At 45.4% G+C, this 20872-nt stretch overlaps 1 pseudogene; it reads left to right on the forward strand.

Annotated features, from left to right (window-relative positions):
• LOC115107027 (neuroepithelial cell-transforming gene 1 protein-like) overlaps positions 1 to 20502 on the forward strand; it is a 36495-nt pseudogene extending 15993 nt beyond the window's left edge.
• The last annotated feature ends 370 nt before the right edge of the window (positions 20503 to 20872 follow it).

Genomic DNA, 20872 nt, shown 5'->3' on the forward strand with positions numbered 1-20872 from the left:
GTGATGGCCCTCTACTCCCTCTGTGGTTAATGTGCCCTAATGACAGCGCCCTAAGAGCCCCGGCAGTCAGGCGACGCCAGCGCTCCTCCAGCGCTCCTCCAGCCTTTACAACCCTAGTCGCATACACACAAACTCCGGGCCAGACCTCATCTCACCTGCCAGCTGGTCTTCTCCCCAGGTGTTCAAGTGCTCTTGTGCTTCATTAACCCTTTCCTGTTCCCAATGGAACCTGCAGGGGTGAACATTGTCCCTGGGGCAATAGTGGCAGTTCTTCACTTCACTGGGGTTATTCTCAAACCTAGGAGACCAGGATAGGACAGGGTAATGGGGCAGAGGGGTGGTGGTTGTCTATTCAAGTCTAACTATTTCTAACACCAGAGAACAGCAGGAGTCCAGACTAGATGTAGTTGTTTTGTGTGAATTGGAGAGACTCATGAGTGTGTGTAGCTATCTGTCTAAAGAGAGTGTGTGTGTGTGTGTGTGTGTGTGTGTGTAAGTTTATCTGTCTAAATTTGAAAAATAACAATCTAATTTCCATCTGTCCCCAGAAGCGGAAGTGCAGAGAGAAGGATGAGTCTGATGCAGTCAGCCTGTGCAGCTTTGACTTCAAGGTAAAACACACAATAAATCGGTCCATAACACTGATCTGAGTTCACAATATAGATGCCCTGAACCAGCATTACTGATCCGAGATCTGTTTGTCAAAGTGATGCACACAGTTCTGTAAACTGTTGTTGTCCCCAAGAGTTGCTGACATTCATGAATGTACGGGAAATTCCATTCCAGACTTAGAATGTTATTGCAATGGATCATTTGGTACCAACATGGAGGACAGTTTCCTGACCCCTGTATATCTTTGGCTGAGGTCTGAAGAAGCTAGGTCTATAGCCTATCCAAAGTCTAGCCCTGTCCTGTTTGTTTGTGATACTTGAGCATATCACTGAAAACCATCCAGATAAGGACCATGTTTGTTTATAGCAACCACCACAACATTCATCAACTCATGTTTGGGGAATTCCATCACCAAATCTACTGTAGTTACTAAGATGATTATTTCTAGTAAATTGACAAACAGGGCTCGTTGGTTGGAAAACGTCCTCCTAATGGGTCTATAATGTTGTCTGGGTGTTTGACTCACATACTCAGGCCTGTCACCAGTATTCCAACTTGGGATGATTTTCTCAATAATCCCCCTTTGGTAATGCTCTCTGTTTCCACAGAGGTTTCATTATCACACTCAATCTGGAGGCGAAAGAAACGCACACCAGGTGAGGTGAGGTGCTGGCTAGCGGAGTAGAACACCTGGTGAGGTGAGGTACTGGCTAGCGGAGTAGAACACCTGGTGAGGTGAGGTGCTGGCTAGCGGAGTAGAACACCTGGTGAGGTGCTGGCTAGCGGAGTAGAACACCTGGTGAGGTGAGGTGCTGGCTAGCGGAGTAGAACACCTGGTGAGGTGAGGTGCTGGCTAGCGGAGTAGAACACCTGGTGAGGTGAGGTGCTGGCTGGCGGAGTAGAACACTTGGTAAAGGAAAGCCGCAAATCAAATCAAATGTATTTATATAGCCCTTCGTACATCAGCTGATATCTCAAAGTGCTGTACAGAAACCCAGCCTAAAACCCCAAACAGCAAGAAATGCAGGTGTATAAGCACGGTGGCTAGGAAAAACTCCCTAGAAAGGCCAAAACCTAGGAAGAAACCTAGAGAGGAACCAGGCTATGTGGGGTGGCCAGTCCTCTTCTGGCTGTGCCGGGTGGAGATTATAACAGAACATGGCCAAGATGTTCAAATGTTCATAAATGACCAGCATGGTCGAATAATAGTAAGGCAGAACAGTTGAAACTGGAGCAGCAGCACGGCCAGGTGGACTGGGGACAGCAAGGAGTCATCATGTCAGGTAGTCCTGGGGCATGGTCCTAGGGCCCAGGTCCTCCGAGAGAGAGAAAGAAAGAGAGAAGGAGAGAATTAGAGAACGCACACTTAGATTCACACAGGACACCGAATAGGACAGGAGAAGTACTCCAGATATAACAAACTGACCCTAGCCCCCCGACACAAACTACTGCAGCATAAATACTGGAGGCTGAGACAGGAGGGGTCAGGAGACACTGTGGCCCCATCCGAGGACACCCCCGGACAGGGCCAAACAGGAAGGATATAACCCCACCCACTTTGCCAAAGCACAGCCCCCACACCACTAGAGGGATATCTTCAACCACCAACTTACCAACATGAGACAAGGCTGAGTATAGCCCACAAAGATCTCCGCCACGGCACAACCTAAGGGGGGGCGCCAACCCAGACAGGATGACCACATCAGTGAATCAACCCACTCAGGTGACGCAACCCTTCCAGGGACGGCATGAGAGAGCCCCAGTAAGCCAGTGACTCAGCCCCTGTAAATAGGGTTAGAGGCAGAGAATCCCAGTGGAAAGAGGGGAACCGGCCAGGCAGAGACAGCAAGGGCGGTTCGTTGCTCAGACAGCAAGGGCGGTTCGTTGCTCCAGAGCCTTTCCGTTCACCTAGGAGCTAGGAGCACAGTCTAGGAGCTCAGATGCAATAATTGAATAACCTAATAACTAATGTTTGGACAAACAAGCTATAATTATCACACTCAAAACATAACAAGCACTTTTCTGAGTAATCAGACGATTAATAGTACCCTGTTAAATTTCTCACAAACCACTATGACAGGCCACATTTCTAGTGAACAATTTTACTTTTGATGACTACATGGAGGACATTAGTCTGTTTCTACCCAGCGGAGCCTAATCTTGTTTTTTTGATCATATTTCTTCAGTAAAATGCTTGGGTCTGAAATGACTCGAAAGCTGAGGATGGTCTGATGAGACTGTTGATAGTCGTGCATTAAAGAGATTTGCCCGTCACAATTTATAAACAACCCTACATCATTATGCTCAATCAGATTTGAGCCATTTTACTGGTAGTCTCTATATACAAAGACTTGTTATTGTCCTGTAGCATTGGGGTTTTTTGAGGTGGTTTATAGGCTGGTCTATGTATTGGTCTATACCAGGGAACTCTGTCGGGGTCTCGACTTACTTTCTACAGTTAAAATACTAGAATACACAAGGTGCAATTTCAAAATGTGGTTGTGTATCAGCAGTTTCTCTTATGTCAATCACTGATAGTCAGTCAATTAGCTCATGTCGGCTAATCGTTTTTTAGATTAGCGGTCAGCTATCTAAACTTGTTATCATTGAGGAATTACGACCAGGGGGCCCCCATTGATTTTGTTAGTCAGTCTCACTCGGTTCTGATATTAAAAAATGCTAACATTTCTGTCCACCCTGTGGCAAAATGAATAGAATTGCATAAAATGACACTGAACAAAAATATAAACGTAAAGTGTAGGTCCCATGTTTAATGAGCTGAAATAAAATATCCCAGAAATGTTCCATACTCACAAAAGCGCATTTCTCTCAAATTTTGCGCTCAAGTTTGTTTACATCCCTGTTAGTGAACATTTCTCCTTTGCCAAGATAATCCATCCACCTGACAGGTGTGGCACATGAAGAAGCTGATTAAACAGCATGATATTACACAGGTGCACCTTGTGCTGAAGGTTTTGTGTCACAACATAATGCCACAGATGGCTCAAGTTTTGAGGGAGTGTGCAATTGGCATGCTGACTGCAGGAATGTCCACCAGAGCTGTTGCCAGTGAATTGAATGTTAATTTCTTTACCCTAAACTGACTCCAATGTCATTTTAGATAATTTGGCAGTAAGTCCAACCGGCCTCACAACCGCAGACCACAATCTATGGCGTTGTGTGTGGGGGCGAGCGGTTTGCTGACATCAACGTTGTGAACAGAGTGCCCCATGGTGCAGATTATGCCATGCCTTGTCTCTGTTGTTGCTTCATTCATTCCATGATCCGTGCCTGAGCTTCCAACACTTTCATGGTTGAACTGATTTCAGTCACCTGAAATCAGTGACTGGTATTATGATCCCATCCCAAGGTATTATAACGGGATGGGCTATAGTGAAATGGAAGTGTGGATACAGACGAAATCCTGTCTGTCATTCTGTGGTATTAAAGTCTTATTTTTCCACTGTGTTATTGGTGATTGGTCAACAAGGAGTTGTCAAACTGTCAGAATGACCACTTCACAATCAGAGTTATTGTAACACAAGGTACATCCATGCTTCAGTACAACCATGCTGTGTACTGACATCTAGCAGCCAGATTCACTTCGAAATTGGACGTCCATCCATGTCCCGAGGACGCCTGGAGATGCCTTCAGAATCCTGCTAGGGCATTGTGGACGGAGATGGTGAATGAGCGTTAGCCACCCAGTGCTAAACAGTCGTTTTACATGTATTTGTTTTAACCCTATCCTTAACCTTGTTAGTTCTAGATCTGTCATTTTCATTGAAAGCAAATCTAAGAAATAGTAGTTCTGTCATATGCTCTATTTCAATGCTTCCTGTTCTTACGTTTTGTTTTTGTGTCTTTTACCTTCGTTTTTGTACACCAACTTCAAACAGATGAAAATACAATATTTTCAGTTATTGAAAATATATTTCACAGCGGTTTAAATGGTACAATGATTCTCTACACTATACGGTTAAAGGTGAAATATGCAGAAATCGCTCCACCATTTCCTGGTTTCTAAAATTCAAATAGTTAGTTTAATTTCAGTTTACGCTAAATTGCTTGTTTTGTCACTGAAATTAGGCCATCTATTCGAATTTTAGCAACCAGCAAATGGCGGCGCGATTTATGCACATTGCACCTTTTAATTGTTATGGAGCATGCGAATTTTCGCAGTCTTTAAAAAAAAATTGCGCAACATTTCAGCGCCCTGCTATTCATGCCAGGAATATAGTACGTTCATTTGGTTAGTGTGTGTGGCTAGGAAACAGTCAGACCTTTCCAAAACTGTTTAAATCACGCCTGTGCCATTTACAGAACGTGCGTTTCGGTCGAATAGTGCATGAAAATCTGTTCACTGAAAATGTAAAAATATATTCTTCCGCGCCTGCAGGCAATTGTTTACAGAGAACAGAATTAAATAGAGCCGAGTTCTCATTGGCTACAGCTTCCCCATGCTGTCTAGAGTTACGTCATTAGTTTCGCAATTGATTCTTGGTCTAACCCAAACAAGGGAACTACTTTCCTACTGGCACCGCCCAGATTTTGTTTCGAAACATATTTTTCTCCACGGACAAGGTAACGATTTCACACCGCCTCCTGAGGTATTTTATCGCTTATTAACGTGTACTAATACCTAAAGTTGCATTACAAAAGTATTTCGAAGTGTTTTGTGAAAGTTTATCGTTGACTTTTGGCATTTTAAAAAATGACGTTACGTTATGAAATGCAAATTTTTTCCTCCAATTCCAAGGTATTCCTAGCTCGATATCTAGGCTATATATGGACCGATTTAATCGAAAAAAGACCCTAAATGATGCTTATGGGACATCTAGGAGTGCCAAGAATGAAGCTCGTCAAAGGTAAGGAATGTTTTATATTTTATTTCAGCCTTTTCGTTTGCGAGCGCTAACGAAAAATCTGTCGTTTTTGTGACGTTGCAGTATGTGAGGCTGCATGGTACAGATAATAGCGTCTCATGCTTTCCCCGAAAAGCATTTTACAAATCTGACTTGGTGGATAGATTCACAACGAGTGTAGCTTTAATTTGGTATATTGGATGTCAATTTTTATGAAATTTAGATTTTTATCATAAACTATGCGTGGTGCACTTGAAATTTCAGAAAATTCGATTCCCACTGGGGAAGCGCTTCCATAACAAGTTTGTTGAGTTGTTTTTGTTCCAACACTACTTAGCAAACTGGATGCAGTTTATCACAGTGCCATCCGTTTTGTCACTAAAGCACCTTATACCACCCACCACTGCGACCTGTATGCTCTAGTCGGCTGGCCCTCGCTACATATTCGTTCGCCATACCCACTGGCTCCAGGTCATCTACAAGTCCATGCTAGGTAAAGCTCCGCCTTATCTCAATTCACTGGTCACGATGGCAACACCCACCCGTAGCACGTGCTCCAGCAGGTGTATCTCACTGATCATCCCTAAAGCCAACACCTCATTTGGCCGCCTTTCGTTCCAGTTCTCTGCTGCCTGTGACTGGAACAAATTGCAAAAATCGCTGAAGTTGGAGACTTCTCTCCCTCACCAACTTCAAACATCTGCTATCTGAGCAGCTAACCGATCGCTGCAGCTGTACATAGTCTATCGGTAAATAGCCCACCCAATTTTACCTACCTCATCCCCATACTGTTTTTATTTATTTACTTTTCTGCTCTTTTGCACACCAATATCTCTACCTGTACATGACCATCTGATCATTTATCACTCCAGTGTTAATCTGCAAAATTGTAATTATTCGCCTACCTCCTCATGCCTTTTGCACACAATGTATATAGACTCTCTTTTTTCTACTGTGTTATTGACTTGTTAATTGTTTACTCCATGTGTAACTCTGTGTTGTCTGTTCACACTGCTATGCTTTATCTTGGCCAGGTCGCAGTTGCAAATGAGAACTTGTTCTCAACTAGCCTACCTGGTTAAATAAAGGTGAAATAAAATAAAAAATCCCAGCCCTTAACTCTTAACTTAACCATTCAGAATGAGAGACAGCAGTGGTGCAACCCCAGATGCAGATGCTGCAGTAGGAGCAACTCTTGGTGTCCAAAAAACGTAGACATTTTACGTTTGGCGCCACTTCTAAATTTTACATTTGGAGAAACATTTGCAGTGCAGTGATTAAAGCAAAGGTTAAAGGCTCTTGTAGTGTATGACTAACTGAGGTCAAACCACTCAACGACTCAAACTAAACACGATCAAAACAAGATTCGGCTCCGCTGGGGAAGAACGGAATAATTACAATAAACTTGCCAAGTGATATTTCATAAAGTTGAAGTTGGGAAAGAATGGAGAGAGGAATGATTCACTGAACCACTCCTCTGTCATAAAGTATGTGTTTACTAGAAATGTGGCCTGTCATAGAGGTTTGTGACAAATTGAACAGGGTACTATTATTCATCTGATTAGAAAAATCTGCCGTTGTGTCCTTGATCAAGGCACTTAACCCTAATTGCTGCTGTAAGTCGCTCTGGATAAGAGCGTCTGCTAAATGACTCAAATGTCAAATGAACTCATTCGGCTGCTAGGTGAACAGTCTACTCTGGCGAATGGTCCTCGTTTAATGAAGTTAGATCAAAGCTGAATCAATGTCTGCATCCAAGATCACATCATGATGGTATTCTACATAACTGAGTATTATAGTGTATTATAGTTTTCCTGTAAAACAAACACCACCTCAATCAGGGTGATTGTGGCATGCTACAGTTTGATAACCCATCTACACTAAAATCTGCCCACTGTCCATAATTCTAAACCACACTGTAGGCTACTTCAGAACAACGCTGTATAACTCCAGAAGAGTTAAATGTATCTCCTCGTGAAACTGATTGAGATCCAATAGTTGGCATGCAGACGCTGCATGGATGTTTCACCGGTAAAACTTGAAGAATTATTATTCCCGAGTGAAAGTGAGAAATGTGCAGGGAGGGTACCACAAAAATGTGTGCGTAAATCCCCCCCACATGCGCAGAACGTGATTTGGAGGGCGGTTACCTACAGATTCTCAGTCTCGGCCTGTTCGCAAACTTGTTGTACCAGACCAGATCCCCTCCCCCGCACACCTCCCCAAATCCACCTTCAACCCCCCCATGCTGTCTTGCTCTTTGGCCCAGGTGGAGGGGGTTGAGGCAGGTAAACAACCTACAAACAATAGGCTACTTCCATAGTTCTCTACCCTCCATGCTGTCTTGCTCTTTGGCCCAGGTGGAGGGGGTTGAGGCAGGTAAACAACATACGAACAATAGGCTACTTCCATAGTTCTCTGCCCCCCCTCAACCCTCCATGCTGTCTTGCTCTTTGGCCCAGGTGGAGGGGGTTGAGGCAGGTAAACAACCTGCGAACAATAGGCTACTTCCATAGTTCTCTGCCCCCCCTCAACCCTCCATGCTGTCTTGCTCTTTGGCCCAGGTGGAGGGGGTTGAGGCAGGTAAACAACATACGAACAATAGGCTACTTCCATAGTTCTCTACCCCCTCTCAACCCTCCATGCTGTCTTGCTCTTTGGCCCAGGTGGAGGGGGTTGAGGCAGGTAAACAACCTACGAACAATAGGCTACTTCCATAGTTCTCTACCCCCCCCTCAACCCTCCATGCTGTCTTGCTCTTTGGCCCAGGTGGAGGGGGTTGAGGCAGGTAAACGACCTACGAACAATAGGCTACTTCCATAGTTCTCTGCCCCCCCTCAACCCTCCAGGTTTGACCTCCATGCTCGCCCGGAGAGCCAAAATGTTGCCACAATAAAAACAGGGCAGGGGGGTTGAGTAGCTGACTAGAAGGTGTTTGCTGTAAATGCTGCACACTTGTATTGTGTATTGCCAGTCCTGGCTGGAATCAGGGTTCCTTGAAAAACCTGAAGCCACAAGTTGTAACTTTCCAAGCTTCTTTCACCACCCATTTTTTTCTCTTCTGCATGTTTGCTTGGTGGGTTAGCTAGATTGTGTGTGTGTGTGCTCTCTATGAATGTGTCATGACAAACCTGTGGTTCTTGGTTACCTCCACACTGTTTGGTAGCAACCCATAGAAGCCCTGGTTGTGTGCACTGAGAAAAACTCACTTAAGTAAACTATTGAGTAACCAGTGGATGTTTGTCTGGTGTGAATTCTAGCGCTGGTATTGTGTTTAATGGCTGTTCTGTGATGGTTTTAGTGGGGCACTGCTGGATAAGAAGCCCTGTCCTCATCTCCCCTCCAATAGCTGCCGAAGATACCTTTTTTAAAGGTTGATTGGCAGTAAGACAGAGGAATGAGGGAGGAATGGAGACCACAGGAAATTGGGGAACAGGTATAGGTGGAATGGGAAGAATCGAGTGAGAACAACGGAGGCAAATTCCAAATAGAGAGAAATGGGGCAATACAGGAGTTGGTGTATCAGAAACGAAACTGTTTTTGTTTTTCTCTTTCTCTTGGCCCACTCAATCTGGCAGTGCCTGGGCTTGATATGATCACACTGAAGCCGTGATTCATTATAGTATATGAACACCCGTAGGCCTATTCTCTTCCTGCCTGCTCAAATAAGGACTCACCGACCAAATGTATATAGGGAGGAATAATCCACTAATATTAGATTCATTCCAGACCATATCTGCCATTTGTTGTACCTGAACTCCTGCACCAAACTCCCACCACCAGGGGGCAATGGTTCCACCACTTGTTGAGTGAATTAGTCCCCTTGGAAAGTGTTGGCTGTTATGTTTTCTCCAGAACTCTAATAAACACTAGCCTTTTCCTGTACTGCTGGTGTGGAGGGCATGTTCAGTTCAGTCCGAACTGTAAGCCCCAGGGCTCTGTTTGTTCCTGGCAGGGAGGTACCATGGTGGAATAGAGGGTAACGCTATGGTTGGGTGATGGACCAGACAGAGGGGTGACTCAGCCTCAGGTCTCCCCACACAGAGTGACTAACACTGAGATGCACCATGTTCTCTTCCCTGTGTCTGGATGATTGCACGATAAAGACTCTTTTCACAGACACAGGTTTTCATTTTCTCCACTGAAAGTGTACACTGGGGCAGTGGTGTGTTTTATAGTCTATCTCCTCCAGACTGTCTGTTTCCTGGTTCATATTCCAGCAAACAGACATTTTGTAAATATTATTATTCAGTCTTACCTGAATAATCATTCACACCATCCTCCCTTCTGGTAAACTGCTCTCCCTTTTTCACAAGTAATCTAATCATCCCCCAAATCAACATGTAGTCAGACTTTCCCCCTGGGCTGTTAATTAGCATTTGATTCCTTGCCTGGAGCTGTGAATCCTAGCCACTTCTTGGTTCAGTTTGTGGAGTGGACTCTGCTTGTGGAGTGATGTATGCCAGACTGTCAGAGCCCTGTTGGTCTGTATAACACAATCAATTTGACCTGTAAACAGACAGTCCTGACGAACACATTCTCAACCATGGTGCCAGTCCTCATGTAGTTTAGCAACAATGACCCATCTGTGTTTTCTCAATTCTGTCACCGCACACACACACACACGCTTAGTTGCATATGTCCTGTTTCACACCTTAGTATTGACACAGGAGGGTGAATTCGAGCCTTCACATTGGTCTAATTTGTTTGCTCAACACACACGCAAGCACACACAGACTGTGGCTAAATGACTAGCAAGGTTTTACATCCCTTCCACCACATAGCACCTCAGCACATTATCCAGTCCATCACACAGTCAACACCTTGGAATCTGCAGTCCATTTGCGCAGCAGTTATGAGTATGTAGCAACGTGTGTCGGGTTTAGTGGCTTGCCACAGGTGTTTTCACATCTCTAATCACGTCTCAGTTCACTTTTATTCAGATGGAGCATGAATGTGTCTGGCTGTGACATGAGTTTGTGCAGGAAAAGGGAAGCAAGCTTGTCTTTTACTTTAAAACTCTGCTACAGAATGACCTGAGTTTAGTTTCTCACTTCTATGTACTGTTAAACCCCCCTTTAAAGGGATACTTTAGGATTTTGTCAATGAAGCCCTCTATCTACTTTCAGTCTGATGAACTTGTGGATACCATTTTTATGTCTCTGTGTGCAGTTTGAAGGAAGTTGCTAATTACTGTTAGCGCAATGGAAGTCTATAATATCTACTATCATTCTGGGTAATAACAAACTAAACACCCCTAATTTAAATCCACCCCACCCCCACACACAACACTTCTAGCCCTCAATACACAGGGTCTTGTGAGTGTGTGTGATATAATAAGGAGGTGAATGAGTGCGTCCCTCTTATTGATATTCTAATTGATCTTCCACATCCCCTGCTGATCAGAGCCTGGTAACAACTCTCTGCCATTAGCTAAAGCAGACAACGAAAACTGGTGCACTTTACACCTTTCACACCAGAAAGCCAGGGGACAAAGAAGTGTTCCATAATTACTCACTCAATGAGGTGTGTTATTGATTACATGATGGTTCATTACTTATAGGTTGTGTTTGAACTAGATTCTATAGGTGGAAATGAACAACTGCTGTTTTCAAGGAATTTACATGATTAATTATCTGAAGTAGAATTCCTCTAAGCCTACTTTTTTACATGATTCATCAGTATGAGCTCAGAAGGCATTTCTCTGTTTTGTTTAGTTTAAAAACGCGAAGCAAGTTTCTCTCTGAGTTAGGGATGCTCAATGAATCTAATTTGGATCGAAATTGCAATATTGTTAGAGGCTGCATTTTTAAACATGTTTTTAAATGATTTTTATGCCATGATTATAATATTCAAATGTAATAAGGGTCTCCAGGGAAACTCTGACCAACACTTTGGGTTCCTTCCCTTTCACAACGTCTACTGTACCTGTCTTTTTCAGTAGTTGTCATGACAAACAACACCAACCATAGAATTGGAATACTCATTTTATTTCTATGATTCTTAGTGTTTTGATCTAAATCGGAAGTAAAATCGCAATCATAATATTGGGTTCAAAAATTGCGATTAGATTATTTTCCCATATTGTGCAGTCCTAAATTGTTTGGACGGTAACTTGTTCTCTGATGCGAGAGCAACAGATCTCTTATCAGATCTGTGACTGAATCAGCAACTAGCCCTGTTCTCTCTGCTATCTCCACTGAACACTGTATCTTAGCAGGTTATGTTTGTGTGTGTTTAGTCTCTGGCAGATGACTGCCTTGTTCAAACCAGAACTCTTAGAGATCATTGTTCTGTAATACTGTCTGCACATGATGCATACCTTTTCCATGCACTTTAACAACAGACCTACATGGAATTCTCCCATCACTTTTTTGTTTTAATGTGTGTGTGTGTGTGTGTGTGTCACCAACAAAAAGCAAACGGGCTGCTTCACCTGTATAGCCCTTCACACTTCCAAGAAGAGTCTGATTCCTCCAACAGTAACCCCCGTAAATGGTGGGAGGGGTTTGGAGAGCTTGGTCCTCCCTTTACCAAGGAGTATTTAAACCGCCCCCTCCCTAACTCCACCTCAGACCAAAGTTTAGAAAGAGACAGCGGTAGTGTGTGGAGTGGATTTGTTCTACTCTCACAAAGATATTTTGAAGAAGAGAAAAAAACCCTATTTCATATGGATTAATGAAGACTAACTGGATATAGCAGAAACCTTGTTGGATTTTTTTACTCAACGCTATGGTGGCTTACGATGAACTGGGTAGCTTGGTGCCTATCAAACGGACTCTACAAGCTATAGACTGTCAGAACCGAGGCAACAAAGACTCAGAGGTGAGATACTGGGAGAAGAAATTATTGATCTAGTATGTTCTTTCTGCTGGCTTTGTCATTTGGTATCAGTTGGATAGGAACTTGTTCTCTGCTGCGATAGCCACTGATCTCTTATCAGATCTGAGTGAATCAGCACCTTGCCCTGTTCTCTGCTATCAAATTTTATTTGTCACATGCTCCGTAAACAACAGCTTTGTCACAAGCGTATTTGTCACATACTTCGTATCTCACCTGAACACTGCACCTTACTTATTAGTAAGGTGTGTGTGTGTGTGTGTGTGTGTGTGTGTGTGTGGTCTCTGGCAGAACCTTGAGCAGGCAGGAACCATATTTGTTCTATGATACTATCACACTGAAGATTGCTCAACAGGTTGAAGTTGAGGTCATAAAACTATCCATCCCTTTAGCTTTGCTGGCTTTTGTGTGAATCTATCTGCCCAGACAGGTAATGTATCCTATCCCTGGGGGTTGAGTAGTACCTCATCAGCACTGTAACAGCAGGGGATAAATAGCCATACAGAGATCAGCACCATGTTTTCAACTTCTCACCAAATGTTTCATTCCAATAACATTCTAATTTGGAATGTATGTGGTTTGAAGTTGGAACTTAATGCCAACATTATTGCACATTTAAATGTTCCAGTTGGGATTCCCCCAGCCTCATTTCTCCGAGCCCTGGGGGAGCGAGTGCAGTGAAGCGGCTCTCAGGTGTGAGTGCTCACACAGAAGGCTGAGAGCATTCCTCACACACAATTAAAGGGAGGTGGGGTAGAACCCAGGTGTGAGGGCTCACACAGTAGGCTGAGAGCATTCCTCACACACAATTAAAGGGAGGGGGGGTAGAACCCAGGTGTGAGGGCTCACACAGTAGGCTGAGAGCATTCCTCACACACAATTAAAGGGAGGGGGGGTAGAACCCAGGTGTGAGGGCTCACACAGTAGGCTGAGAGCATTCCTCACACACAATTAAAGGGAGGGGGGGTAGAACCCAGGTGTGCCTCTTCTTCTCTGACTCACACAGAGCCACTGGTCAGCAGAAGCCTTTCTTACTCACTTCTCTAGTCTCCTCCCTTCCCCCATTCAAGGTTTTTGTGGTTATATTTCGGAAGGGGTTTCAGGGGGAAGCCAGCGGCTACATTGTCGGTAAATCAGAAAGAAGAAGTTGAGTTCTTCAATGAAGTGAGTAGTCGTGTTTGGAAACCTAAGTTTGGAAACCTAATAAGTCACCCAACAGTTATACTTTGATGAGCTCTTTTGTTGGAGTCCAGGGTAAACCATGGCGTTCCACTCCCTCAGAGCCCTGCTATCAGCTATGCTGTAATGAGAGAGATGCAGCAGGGAGGGACGGCCAAGCCAGCAGGGATTAACACATGTGGGGTTACATCAAAGGGAGGCCAGGGGCACAGGAAGGGGCTATTGGGGGGGCTGGCTGAAAAAGTGGATGTATTTAGTTGATGAGCCTTTGGCTTTCTGGTTGGAGATAATGAAGTAGAAGGATAATTGTGGAGAGGAGGAAGGGAGGGGTGTTGTTATTAAAAGGGGCCAATTTAGGACATTAGGGAAGATTTGAGTGAGTGCCCATGGACCCTCAATCTGTGTGGGGGGATTGTTCCAAAGACTGTACAGAACGATAGTCCAGCAGCACAAACCCCGGATATGTCTGGCTTCCTGAAGGGAGCGAGACTGAACAGTATTCCAGGGAGTTCCCTGTAGTCAAACTGCTTGGACTAGGACTAGTTTCTATCAGTCTGCATGTTGTCTCTCCAGCTGATAGTAACACTGGGTGGGCGTACAAAGAACAGCACTAGTGGCCTTTGTTATTCCAGGGCCAGTCCCCAAATGACAGGAAAGGCACAATGGGCAACACACGTTTCCAAAGTTTACATTGGAAGACCCCTTGATTTCCAAAGCAAATTCCTCCTCTGTTTCCATTGTCCAATGGGGTTTACAGCAGAATTAGTTGGACACAGTGTGGCTGTTATGGTCCTCTCTCCACTCAGTAATGAGGTCCATTAAAATACATTCCTAGAGAGGTTTAAATCAGACCTGTGTTTTAGGATTGGGATTCCTTTCTGACCGCACCACTGTCAGAGCAGTTCGGATGTGGTCAGCGCTGGTCCTCTCGGTTTATTGGCTCTGTGGTTTAGATAAGTTCCTGGACTGTCTGGCGGTCCTGGTCAAAGACCCCGACCACATTTAGACCATGACCCTAGCTGGCTGCAGCCACAGTGGCTTTCACACCAGACTCTGGGGTGGATCTGTTCTGCAGCTGTGGTCTGCTTCTGGGGCCAGGAGGAGCCTGAATGGCTCTCTGTTCCCCCAGTTTTGCTGAGCCAAGGCAAAAACCCCATTCATCCTGAGTCAGGAGAAGGCTCAGTGAGTTTAAGAGCTTGGGGGTTCCAATAGAGCATGCAGCATAGATTTCATAAAACAGATTTTTTTTCTTTTTTTTTCTTCCCTAAACATGTCTAAGAGCATTATATTTATGGTTGTTTTTGAAGAGGTCTCTCTCACAGTCTATGAATTCATTATCATTGCTTTGATATGTTTGCTGCTGTTTGCAGCAGGCCAGTGCATTGGCAGGGGAGTGTTGCGCTCAGTACAGGGGAGTGAAGCGGGATTACCTGGTGTGATGCTTCTCTCACGCGACAAGGGCTCCAGGGCCTGTTCCGACTCGCACCCACAAACCCCACACCACCCCCTCCTCCAGTATTCTAGTGCCTGTTTAGGACGAGGCCTGTTAGTTCCTCTCTATCTCTCACTGGTGGTCTTTCGTCTAGAGTCTCACATCAGTTTTACTCTGGCTGTCCAAACACAGCACCGTCCTGTCTCGTACCTCACTGAACTCTGGGAGACGGGAGTTAAATGATGAGGCCTTTTGTCTTCCTATGTTTGAGTGACTGAACAGTCCCAGTCTCACGGTCAGTTTGCTGTAGTTAAGCCATAATGCTGAGTAGTTGTGTAGTGTGTGTGTGACAGTGTGAGTGTGTTGGACAGCTGAGAGCAGGGGTCCCATGCATTCCTGGCATGCCTCCAGGCCCCTTCTCTGGTCGGCGCCTCTGGGCTGCAGTCTGAAAGGGGGTCTTTGTGCTCCCCCAGCCTGCCCTGGGCTCCTCAGTCCTCACATGATGGAGGCAACAGCTGCTGGGGCTGCTGCTTCCTCCTGCCCGCTGTCTCTATGGCCTGACCCCAGCGCCAAACCCCTCCTCCCTTTTGGAGGGAGTGTCATCAATAGGGATTCATGGCTGGCATCATCAGGGCCATGTCATATCAGTAATGGGGAAGCTTCTAGCTGTTTCCTGTTGAGGCTTCTGCTAATGGAGTTGACGTTCTGATGGTTGAGGTTTATGATAAAGGAAGTTGAGAATCTGAGGCCTAATCTGTGTTTCCCCCCTCTCTCTCTTCTCTCCAGGAACCCAGCAACAAGCGTGTCCGTCCTCTCGGCAGAGTGACCTCGCTGGCTAACTTCATCTCCCCCGTGAGGAATGGGGCCGTCCGGCGCTTCGGCCAGACCATCCAGTCCATATCCTTCCGGGGCGATGGCAGTGGTGGCAAGACGCCGGGCGTGCCCCAGAAGCCATGCAGTAAGGCGGCGGCGCCCACGCCGCCCAAGAGACGCAACAGCACACTGTGGTCAGAGACCTTAGACGTCCACCAGAAGGGCACCTTCTCCACCAAGGAGATCAAGAGACAGGAGGTGAGAGTCAACACCGTCACCTTAGACTTCTCAAATCTCTTTTCACACAAATCCCAATATAGAAAGAATGGGAACTCGGCTGCAACCATAGATGGTGTGATTAGATTAGAACGGTGTGAGGTGAGAGACTGAACCAGACGCCACTGTATTCAGCCTAGCCCGGGACAGAGTTATTAAAGCCAGACGCCAATGTATTCAGCCTAGCCCGGGACAGAGTTATTAAAGCCAGACGCCACTGTATTCAGCCTAGCCCGGGACAGAGTTATTAAAGCCAGACGCCACTGTATTCAGCCTAGCCCGGGACAGAGTTATTAAAGCCAGACGCCACTGTATTCAGCCTAGCCCGGGACAGAGTTATTAAAGCCAGACGCCACTGTATTCAGCCTAGCCCGGGACAGAGTTATTAAAGCCAGACGCCACTGTATTCAGCCTAGCCCGGGACAGAGTTATTAAAGCCAGAGGGCTGGGAGCTTTTCCTGCCCCCTTTGCACTGTTTTTCTCTTTTGATTCTCATACAAGAGTTCAGACTTTTGTTTGTTTTGAAAGTCCCCTCGGTATTTGTGCTGCATGAGCTAAGTGGGGTTAGAAGCGGTCAGGGCCCAGTCTGTCACCAGTCTGTTCCAGAGCTGGTGTCTGACATCACTAATGTACCCCTGGCCTGGCAGACCTCTCAACCAACTGTCAGAATACTCTCAAACCATAAACAACACAGAGAGAGTAATTGAGAGAGAAGGGACACAAGAATTTGGCAACTCATTGACCTCAGTAATTTGGCGTTGATTTGGCCTCTTACTTTAATATGTCCTCAGTAAATTTGGTGTCCTTTTTAGTTGAATGTGTTTTAATTTGGCATGGCCTCCTGTTCCATGGTGTTTTAAATATGTCTTTCATCTCCTTTGAACTCAGGCCATATTTGAGTTGACTCGCGGAGAACAGGACCTGATTGAGGACCTCCAGCTCGCACGCAAGGTTCGTACTTTAATTCAAACCCTCCGAGAGTGCATATCAGGCAAACAGATTAAATCTGACTAGTTGGCAGCTCTCCTCTAAACATGACCGACCATTACCCATGAGCTATAAAAATAAATGATTCCATTTCTATCTCACTAAAACCTTTCCTCCAGAGCTATTCTTAGGCTCCCACTCTCTTTCTAAATAAACCGTAAGCTGTTGAATGACCGCTTGGCTCTATTTTCCTCTCTCCTCCAGGCGTACCACGACCCCATGCTGAAGCTGAGTATCATGTCGGAGGAGGAGCTGAGCCATATCTTCGGGGACCTGGATGCCTACATCCCCCTCCACGAGGACCTGCTGGCCCAGCTGGCCAGAGCCACCGGCCCCGACGGCACCGTGGGACAGATAGGACAAATCGTCGTCAGCTGGGTACGTACCAGGGCCCGTGCCCACTCAATTCTGGCCTCTCTCTATCTTTCTCTACCTGTGTGTTTAGCAGGGACTAAAGTGTTGAAGATGTCATAAAGATGCCCCTTTATGACATGACGTATCGGTATGTTTATCTAGCAGTGAATGGCCAAAGTGCTAACGGTACGGTACATCTCTCTCCCCTCCAGTTGCCAGGGCTGAATGCATACCGAGACTACTGCAGTAACCAGGTGGCGGCCAAGGCCCTGTTGGACCAGAAGAAACAGGACCGGAGGGTACAGGACTTCCTGCAGCGCTGCCTGGAGTCTCCCTTCAGCAGGAAGCTGGACCTGTGGAGCTTCCTTGACATCCCCCGCTCCCGCCTGTTCAAATACCCCCTCCTGCTCAAGGAGATCCTCAAACACACGGCGCCCGAGCACCCTGACACGCCCCACCTGGAGCTAGCGGTGAGTGGAGACGCCCACAAACACTTATGAATACAGCGTTCTGAAACATCAAATATGTCATTGTATCCTATCAGTTTGTGACTATAACTGTGTGTGTTTGTCTCCAGATCACCATCATCCAGGGTGTGTTGTCTGACATCAACATGAAGAAGGGTGAGTCAGAGAGCCAGTACTACATAGACAAGCTGGAGTATCTGGACGACAGGCAAAGAGATCCGCGCATCGACCAGTGCAAGAGTCTGTTGTGTCACGGCGAACTACGCAACAAGAGCGGAACAGTGAGTTGAGAAGACACGCATACACACACATTATAATGCTAAAATACACACACTCGCACCCAAATCCACCTCACGTGCACAAACTTGAGCTCTGCACCCCCAAATAAGGCAATCGTGGCCAAAACTTGGACCTTTTTTCATGTAAAACGAACCGAATAACACATGAATTACATAATCACATGAGAATCTCTACCAATAATTAATCCTCAGGAAAATAAAAATCTGTTGGCAGATGAGAATGTGAGACTGTGCCTGAAATTAAACAAAACCTTGCAATGATGTGATTTTTAACATATATATATTATTTATTCCTTTCTTTTGTCCTCCAGAAGCTGCATGTGTTCCTGTTCACAGAGCTGTTGGTGATGACCCGGCCTGTGACACGGAACGAGCACCACTGTTTCCAGGTGTACCGGCAGCCAATCCCGGTGCAGGACCTGGTGCTGGAGGACCTGCAGGATGGAGACGTCAAAATGGGTGGCTCCTTCAGAGGAGCATTCAGTAACTCAGACAAAGGTGAGCCCCTGACCCCTCACCTATGACCCCTCCCCTATGACCTTCCATGTCTATCTGGAGGTTAAAGCCTGTAACTAAAACTGATGGTTAATCTAACGTCTTGTTCTCTGTTCATCTCCTCAGCCAAGAACATCTTCCGTGTGCGTTTCCATGACCCGTCTCGGGGCCAGTCCCACACGCTGCAGGTCAACGACGTCTTCCACAAGCAGCAGTGGCTCAACTGCCTGCGCAGCGCCATCTCCGTCCACCACCCCGCCGATGTCACCACGCCCACTTCCTCCCCGGCAGCCGACGCCCACTCCAAGCGGCACTCCTCCAAAATCTCCTCCGTCATCCACACGGAGGAGGCCGACGAGAACTGCCCTTTGACGCCCGCAGGTGCAACGTCCGCCTCCAGTTCTCTATGCGGGGACGAGACCCCCAGTCCCACCTCAACGTCTCCCTCCTCCCGCTCCTCATCCTCCTCTTCATCACCACTATCCTCCCCGTCGCCCAAACACAAAACCAAAAAGGACAAGCGCTCCCTCTGTGCTTTAGGGAAGAGGAAGGAGACCATGGTGTAATTAGAGGGGAGAAAATGGACTCCTAGGCGAGTGGACAATATGTTTGTACATAAGGAGGGGGGGGGGGCTGCGTGTCCCCTCCCCATGGGACTTTTATTTATGCATCTGTGTGCTTATTACAACAGTGTTTTGTGTTACTGTCCCCATTGGCAGCTATTTACATTACCCTTCCATCCCTCCACTGTTTGGTTCTGTCCACAAAGGGGCTAAGTGCATACCATTCAGTATTCTGGAGAGGCCTGCTTGGCTTTCAGTAATTAGATAGAAGTCGTGCATATAGTCCTGTTTACTATTTGATTTTTTTTAAATTGAAGTTTTACTCCTTTTTTTCCCAATCTGAAATGACTGTAGCTCTGTTTAAAACTGTTTCTAGCTTTTTGCTGTTGCTATTGAACACTTTTTGGGGAGGTGGATAGAAGGGAAGAGTTCCCACAATAGATGAGATACGAAACTGAAAACTATACATTTTGATAAGTCTGATTTGTAGCTGTACTGGAGGACGGGTCTTATTTTTGTACATTCCTAATAACAGATATTTTTTTATGGTCCGGACACCTTTTTGCATCACCTGCAGTTGAAGGCATTAACTTTAATCAAATCGCATTTTAATGGGAAAAAACATGAATTGCTACAGAATTGTAGTAATTCTATGTCAAAACGCATATCAAATGAGATTTTGTTTTACTATAATGTAAAAACAATTTAAACTGAGCCATGTTGGTTTAAAAAGCTGACTCTTCCAAATGAAAATGGATCATTTTTCAATGTAGCAATCTTGCATGGAGCTTTAGTTGTTGACACTGCCACTCCCCAGCCACAGTACTGGCAGGAGCATATACATGCTTGTCTGATGGGTTGGGATCTACTAAGGAGATGACTTATAGCTGAAAGAAACCACAAAGATGGGTTGAGAAAAGCAAAAGAGTATGTTAGAAGAAGATTTAAGAGATGTGGAAAAAAGAGGGAAATGTTGAATGTGTTTGAACTGAGAAGTTGGGGGTTTTTGTGTTCAAGGTGTGTGTAGCCACTAGCCACGCAATGATGGAGCTGTGATGTGGTGCCTTGTCCAAAAATGAAGGTTTGAGGCACTGGTCAAAAGCCAGTGAGAAAAATGAAAAGAAAGACTATGTATGTTATAGGGAGAAAACAGATGAAGGTGTTATGAAAGTGTTGAAGAAGGAAAATGAATGAGGTTTGACTGTTTGAAAAGGGGATGGTAAAGAACTGTACTGAAAAGTAAAGGGCTGTGATATGACTGCCATGGCCTATATGTAAAAACAACACAACAATCTATAATAAAGATCTGTGTAAGAGTTGCATCTGACCTCTTGAGTTACTATCTTCCTTTCTGTTTTCTACCTCAGTGGACTGAATGATCTGACCTGAATAACTACATGTGTCATACATAAACACACCATCATCATTGGCTGTTGGTTGCTGTCTTGGTAACTGTTTTTGAGTTCTCTGAATTGTTTAGATAGTTAATGGCGTGACGACAATGTTTACACCATTATGGCATCTCTTAGTCTTGCTTATAACAGGCAAATCACATTTACGTAAGTATTCAGACCCTTTACTCAGTACTTTATTGAAGCACCTTTGGCAGCGATTACAACCTTGAGTCTTTGGTGTGATGCTACAAGCTTGGCACCTGTATTTGGGGAGTTTCTCCCATTCTCTGCAGATC

The sequence above is a fragment of the Oncorhynchus nerka genome, linkage group LG23, assembly GCF_034236695.1.
Source record: "Oncorhynchus nerka isolate Pitt River linkage group LG23, Oner_Uvic_2.0, whole genome shotgun sequence".
Lineage (NCBI taxonomy): Eukaryota > Metazoa > Chordata > Actinopteri > Salmoniformes > Salmonidae > Oncorhynchus > Oncorhynchus nerka.